Below are 6,951 nucleotides of genomic sequence, written 5' to 3' on the forward strand. Positions count from 1 at the left end.
GTGTGTGTGTGTGTGTGTGTGTGTGTGTGTGGTACCTGACAGGAGGTCAGTCACAGACCGGGGCTGGTCACTGTTTAGGGTTCAGTTGACTCAGCTGCAGATCTGAACACCACAGAGGGGATAAAAAGTAAAAGAATGATCAGAAGAAGAATGCAAAGAATCCTAAGCACTTCTTGGGTTGCCCTCGGAGACCACATTCATCCATGTAGAACCCAACTACAGCGGGTCTCTATGGAGACAACATAACACTGAGGTAGTGAAGGGACTCCACACAACATAAAAAATCATAAAAACTATAAAAGGCATTTAACAATCATGTACTGAGAAGTAATGGATTCATGGGGACTGTTGTTTGGTGAAGAATTGTTCATTATGTCATGCACATCAACTCTTCCATGTGATTAGCCACTGAATGTACAGTGGACAGTGTTTTTTTCTGTCAATAAAATCAAAGGTAAAATGAGTGAGTCTTGTTTTATTCTGTACACATTTAAAGGGTCTTCCCTGTTTAACAGTGAAGCTAAAGTGGTACCTAACAGGTGGGGGTGGGAGGGGGGTCACGGCACACAGATAGGTGTTCCTAGGGGATTATTTTATGTGTTTAGAAAGCTTTAAGTTTATCCAAACAACAATAAGGCTCCAATTCAACTTAAGTGGTAGACCTTAAAATGCTCTGCTGTAGTTACTTCAACGTAAGAGGATATGTAATGGCTTTTACTGTGCAGTAAGTATTTACTTGAAGTGTTGTTATCAAGTTTTCTTTTTTTGTTAGAGTAAGAAGATGCTCTAAAATGATTTAAATACCAGACCGTTACCATGTCTGAATACCATTCCATGTCTATTGACAACACCAATGCTTGTAAACAATGAAAGGAGCTATATTTTCAGTTATGACAGGAACAATTCCTGAAAGCTTGGAGGGTTTACAAGGGTGTATTTTTATGTTGAAAACATAACAACTTAAAAGAAGCCTTTTTACAGTTGCTACTTACCAGAGAACTAAGGGTTGTAGGAAACTCCAGGATATAGCGCGTCCATACTGGTAGTCATCCAATCACAAGAGGGCTACACTGAAGCAGTGGTGTCCTGAGGGAGAGAGACAAACATAAAACAGGATTAATGAGAGAGAGCGAGAGAGAGAAGGAGGGAGGGGTAAACAGAGAGAGAAAGAGGACTGCAGGACACCAGAGGGACAAATAATAAAGACACATCAATTATTCATAACCGTAATCAAACATTAATACACAAGGATGTGTGTGTGAGAAAATAAGGCTCATTTCATATAGAGCTCATATTTCTTTCTTTAGTGCAGTCTTGCCAACCCTTTGCTGACTGGAACCATCATAAACTAAATGCCACAGGAGACTTGTAAACTCCCCGTACACTGCTTTCCGACAACGCACGCACGCACGCACGCACGCACAAAATACAGTCATGGCTTGTAGACAGTTCTCACTAACACACAAATGCTATGAGTAGTGGAGAGAAAGACAATAAGCATAGTTCGAACGGACCATAGAATTCCATTTATTCCTGGCTGATGGGCTGGAAAAACACCTGGAATGATTTTGGGGAATAAAATTGTAACAGCTGAAAGAAATGTTATCCCATGGATTTTTTAGCTCAACTAACAGCTGACACAAGCACCACTGCAACGAGATAATTCCAAATTTCTAGTAATTAATCAACCTCATTTACAGATCTAATCAATTACAAAGCACAAAATCCCTTGCACCACAGCTACAGAGGAAAAGGCAAAAGTGTGCTGATGACTGCAAGAACATATAGACACTTATAGTGCATAATGATCAAACGGTCATCACGATCAGGCAAATCCTCAAATGGCAATAGCAGTCAGTGTTATTGGCCCAGAAACTGAAACTGATCAACCTGTCGCATCATCTCATAACTAACCTGAGCATACAGTATAAGCCATTGTTGAACACTAGTAATGCAAGCCGTTGAAAGCCAATATTATCGGATCAGAAACTCTAAGAAAACATATACAAGCCTGTGGGAAAATGTCAACATTAGGCTATGTGTCATGCAGTCGAGATGTGGACATTTAGAGGGATGAGATAAAAAGGAACAAAAGACACAACATGCATACTATTTTTGTTCCCAACTTGCAAAAATACAATTTCAGTTTTTCCATTATCTTGCAGCCCTAGTGCTGTGTCACTTGAATGCCTGATAAATCTATCCAACATACTGTAGAACACATGTCTGCCACAACAACAGTCTTATACTGAAACTACTGACAAAATAGACAAACAACATCTGGTTTGGGCGCCTGGGTAGCTCACCTGGAAGAGCACGCGCCCATGTATAAAGGTTTACTCCTCGACACAGTGGCCGAAGGTTCAACACTGACTTGCAGCCCTTTGATGCATGTCTTCATTTGTCCTATGAAAATAAAGGCCTTAAATGCCCCCAAAAGAATCTTACGAACAAAAAGCAGCTACATATAATTTTGACCTCAAACCAGCTGTGTACTGTAATGTATTTTCTCTACTGGTTTAAGCAGTGGTTACAAAAGAGATATGATGTCAGAAGTCACTAATGCTGTGAAAATGCCCAACTGACAAAGACAGTAACAATAAAAAAATAAAAAAAATGATAAAAAAGATGGATTAAAAACCTATAGCACTCAGGTATAAAAACTGCCAAGGGCAAGGAAGTAGAAAGTGATTCAGAAAATAGCAATAAAAATGTTGCATTCTGGGTATGCTTGCTCAATTCCTTGAATCCTGCTCCAACAAGTCTGCATTCCTGGAAATGTGTGATTTGTTTGTGTGTGTGAGACAGTATTTGTATGAAGGGTTGTCTACACTTAAAACATATGAATCAATTCCCATTAGCGTTACAGGTTGGAAGCTGCATGTGTAATCAAGGTCTGCGCCCCTACTCTAAGCACAAGAATCATTGCAAGTAATAAGGTTGTTTAAGGATGTTCAGTAAATAAGTCAACAGTTTATGGAATCGTAGCGTTTTATATACATAGACCCTTATTGATCCCATTCATCCAACATAAAAATAAAGCTAATAAAGAGAGTTTTGAGGGTGTTGGTGGTGTGTGTGTGTGTGTGTGTGTGTGTGTGTGTGTGGGGGTGTGTGTGGGGGTGTTAGTAAGTCAAATTATCTGAGCATGTGTTTTAGTTGCTGAAGTCCAAATAGCTTTAGTATTAGCATAACTAGAAAAAAACTGCTTACTTTAAAGCAACAATATGTAACTAGTTTGCCTTAAAATGACAGCCTTGAAATCATTTTTATGCTCAACTGACTTGTAATAGGGAGAATACTGGCTGGGACTCGTCAGAGTCATGCTAGAACCAGAGCCGGGCTAGCGGGTAACGGAACCAGGTACAGCATCCTCTACGGACGCCATGGCAGAGGTGAAGAGACCAAAGGAGAAGCAGAAGAAGCCAAAAAGAGAAAAGAAGAGAAAGTGACAGAGCAGGAGTAAATCTGGGACGGGCTTTTACTTGAGGGCGAGTGTCTGCAAAATAAAAGGCAGCAAGACCAGACATCTTGCTGTTGGACTGGTAAGTATTATTAGCTGGCTGGCATTGTCTTGTGTTGGTGCACTTGCTTGATGTTTGGCCAAGTGGTCAACTTGCTTGTTTTTGATCATAAGAAATGTATTCATAACAAATGCACATGTAGAGCTTTCCATATTTAAGATAGCGCTGTAGAAGGGAACTGCACTTTGAAACTGTAGCGGTGCTAATTGTTACATAATATTGCTCAAGTTATTTATTTATTATTATTATATTTACCTGTTGGCTTTTATTCTAAGTGAGTTGCTGACAGTTTGGTAAGAGATTTGGCTGTGTTATGCTATTAATTTAGCCTTGAGCCACTAACCCCAAGCAGAGATGTGGAGCAGGCTACAGAAGTCTGGTGACCTCACATCTTTCTAACTCCCCCCCCCACATTTTTGTCATTTTAAACTTAAGTTTTCAACCCCAACCGGGGAAATTCATCGGACATCGACAAGCCCCTTTTGAAATCACAAAAGACTTTACACAACTTACTTTTTTTTTTTTACATATGCGGTAGTACTCCTCCAGATGTGTAAACACACTTTGATGTGTTTAATCAGTGGAGTTCCTCTTTAAAGTTACCACTTTAACCTCATAGTGATTGCTTCATTGCAACAAAAATGCATCACTGTGCAAACACTATAAACAATGCTCTGAAGTTGTCTTACATTTTTATTTTCCTAGAGACAGATGTAAATTGAATATGTAGTTTGAATTTGGAATACAGTTTTTACACTTGGGTGGAGATAAAGTTCAGCAACAAGTATGCACTAAAACTGTAACTTTAATACCGACATCTGGATATGGACTGAAATTGGATGGAATGACAGTGATTGTTTTGGGTCTCAGCAAACATGAAGTACTCCCCGCAGTCCTCTGATGCGGATGAGGGGGTCTAGGCATAATTAAAGGGCCCCTCTGTGGGCAGGGCAGCATTGGCCCTGACAAAACACAGAGAGAAAGACAAATAGTAGATTTGGAGGGTGAATCTTCCACATGGACTCACTTGTATATCGTTAAATGTACAGAAAAAAACTGAGACACAGAGAGAGAAACACAGGCACTCTATGTTAAAGACACATACTTAAGGCTGTTTTATGCTTCTGCGTAGGCTCTATGCAGAGCTTTCACCGTAGCCTACGTAAGTGGCCTGGTGTTTATACTATGGTGCGCTGGTGTGTGCGTCAGGCCGGCATGTGTGTGGTAGAGGGAGAAGTGAGAGTGTGGCGACGATTAGCTTTGGAGCGAGTACTGACTCTAGAGTCATAATGAGAGAACCAAAGTGTCTCCCCTGTGCTTTTTGACCAAGGTGAGACATCTTTAGCAGGAAAAGTTAACCCTCTACTTGATTTCATGTTGTTTATGGAGAAGAAGAACCAGGAAATGTAATGCTACCAAGCCACGAAATTGCTGTGACCGTGACGGACAACTGAAGTCATGAGGACCCACAAGATATCGCAAATTCACGTAGAATAGAACCACAAAACCAAGAACCGTTTGTTTCCATTCAGAGGAATAGAGCGGAAACAACTATGTGCTGTGTTTTCAAGGTGTAGGGAAGGGAAATATGACCGGCCGTGAGAACAGTCTGTTTTGTTTTGAAAATGAACCGGATGTTTTATTTTGTCTTCTGTGCTCGACTTCCTGTCCCGCACTATCTGCTCTCTGGCATCCGGCAAAAATAGAAGCTCTGCGTATCTGCTACGGAGGGCTCCGGATCGCTGGAGCTGTGCTGGAGTCAGAACCCAGCCGTTCCGCAATTAGTGAAAATACACACATTGACTTTAATGGAAACCTAATGACTCTACCACCGTTCCTAAGCGGATCCGCAGCCGTTTTGCACCCGGTGGAAATTAGGAGTTAGAGCAACACACACACACACACACAGATGGACAAAAACACACATTGGGAGGGAGGGTAATAAGATCTAGGATGTGTCACAGCATTACAGTGACCTTTGACTCTTGACCCACTGGCCAACCCACAGAGTGTGTGTTGTTGCATGTGTGTGTTATTAGGTATGTTGGGGGGGGGTTGTTTCAACCACGAATGAAGGGAGCAGCTGCACACTCTCCCCTTCTCTCTCTCTTTTTACGTGCGCTGTAACTGCCAACATTTACCAGACTCTTCTGGACTGAGCAAAGCAGAGACACATTGCTTTTAAATTCATATGCCAAGTGGATGCCTGCAGTTTGATAGGCCCCTCATCCCTCCTTCCTGCCCTTCCCGCTCAAGGTTTCTCGCCATTCCAGTACATCTGCTAATCCCACTTGACTTTTACCTCTTTCCTTTATCCCATTTTCTTGCCCATTTCCTCTCCCCTCCCTCTTCCTCTTCTAGCCTCCACTGAATTCATCTTCTACCACTTACTCGCCCCCTCCTCTTTGTCTAGAAAATAATTTGCTTTCTTTTCTCATTAAAAGTGAAAAAGGTCTGTAAACTCTTATCAAACCGCTGATTCTCTCTACAACCCTGACTTACAGCCACGCTTCCCATCTTTTTCATGTCTCCACTCTGTTTGCAAGAAACCCCATCTGTTACCAAAAAGACTGACAAGAGAGCAAAGCTGTCGCAGTTAGAGGCCGGGCTATCAAAAACAAAATGGATGGATTCATGTCAAGAAGGCAAGGCATGCAGAATAGAAAACACAACTGGGTGTTTTTCTAAATTTTGGATCAGGACGTGAACGTGTAAGCCAGCTGGAAAATAGCAGGCAATCTTCCCAGATCTTTCATGGCTTTTTTTCCCCATTGGCTGCAGAGTGAGCCAGATCCTGACTGCAACTTATTTTCACTACAAGGCTGAAAAGTTAGCAACACTGCTTACCAAAGACGTATATTACCATTGCTTGATAGCTCTTCACATTATAAACACCAGGTATACAGCGTATTACATAATAGGCTGTATACCTATTTAATGCACTTTTGAGAAGCTAAAAACTAGAAGAAGATTTTGCTACTAAACTCCAGACTAAGCTAAAAGTGGAACATATTTAGCTCCCTGTATAAATCACAATTATTTTTTAAGCCATTTTTATTGTATTTAAAGCTATAAATGGCTTAGGACCAGATTGCATTTCAGCCTCCCTGTTGTTTTATGTCCCTATTTGTTCACTGAGATCCCCAACTGCTTTTCAAATATACTTACAAACTGTGGAAGTTGTAAAAATGTATATTAAGGAAGATTTTTAACATGTCTATTTTGTTAACTTTCAACTGGTTCTATTTACTTGTTATCTATTATTGTTTTTATTATTAATATTAATAATAAACCAAAAAGTATAGAAGTATAGTAAAAATATCAATATAACATCAATCAGCCCTACACAAAGCCAATCGACAGTTGGTGATTTGTCCGGTCATTGGTGTGTGTGTGTGTGTGTGTGTGTGTGTGTGTGTGTGTGTGT

At 40.7% G+C, this 6,951-nt stretch overlaps 1 protein-coding gene across 1 annotated transcript in view; it reads right to left on the reverse strand.

Annotated features, from left to right (window-relative positions):
• Nucleotides 1–6,951, reverse strand: part of apbb2b (amyloid beta (A4) precursor protein-binding, family B, member 2b) — a 46,831-nt gene that overhangs the window by 28,373 nt on the left and 11,507 nt on the right. The window contains 2 exon segments of the mRNA XM_032531341.1: nt 36–102; nt 993–1,086. The gene's annotated coding sequence lies outside the window, so the exon portion shown is untranslated.

The sequence above is a fragment of the Etheostoma spectabile genome, chromosome 2 (genome assembly GCF_008692095.1).
Source record: "Etheostoma spectabile isolate EspeVRDwgs_2016 chromosome 2, UIUC_Espe_1.0, whole genome shotgun sequence".
Classification (NCBI taxonomy): domain Eukaryota; kingdom Metazoa; phylum Chordata; class Actinopteri; order Perciformes; family Percidae; genus Etheostoma; species Etheostoma spectabile.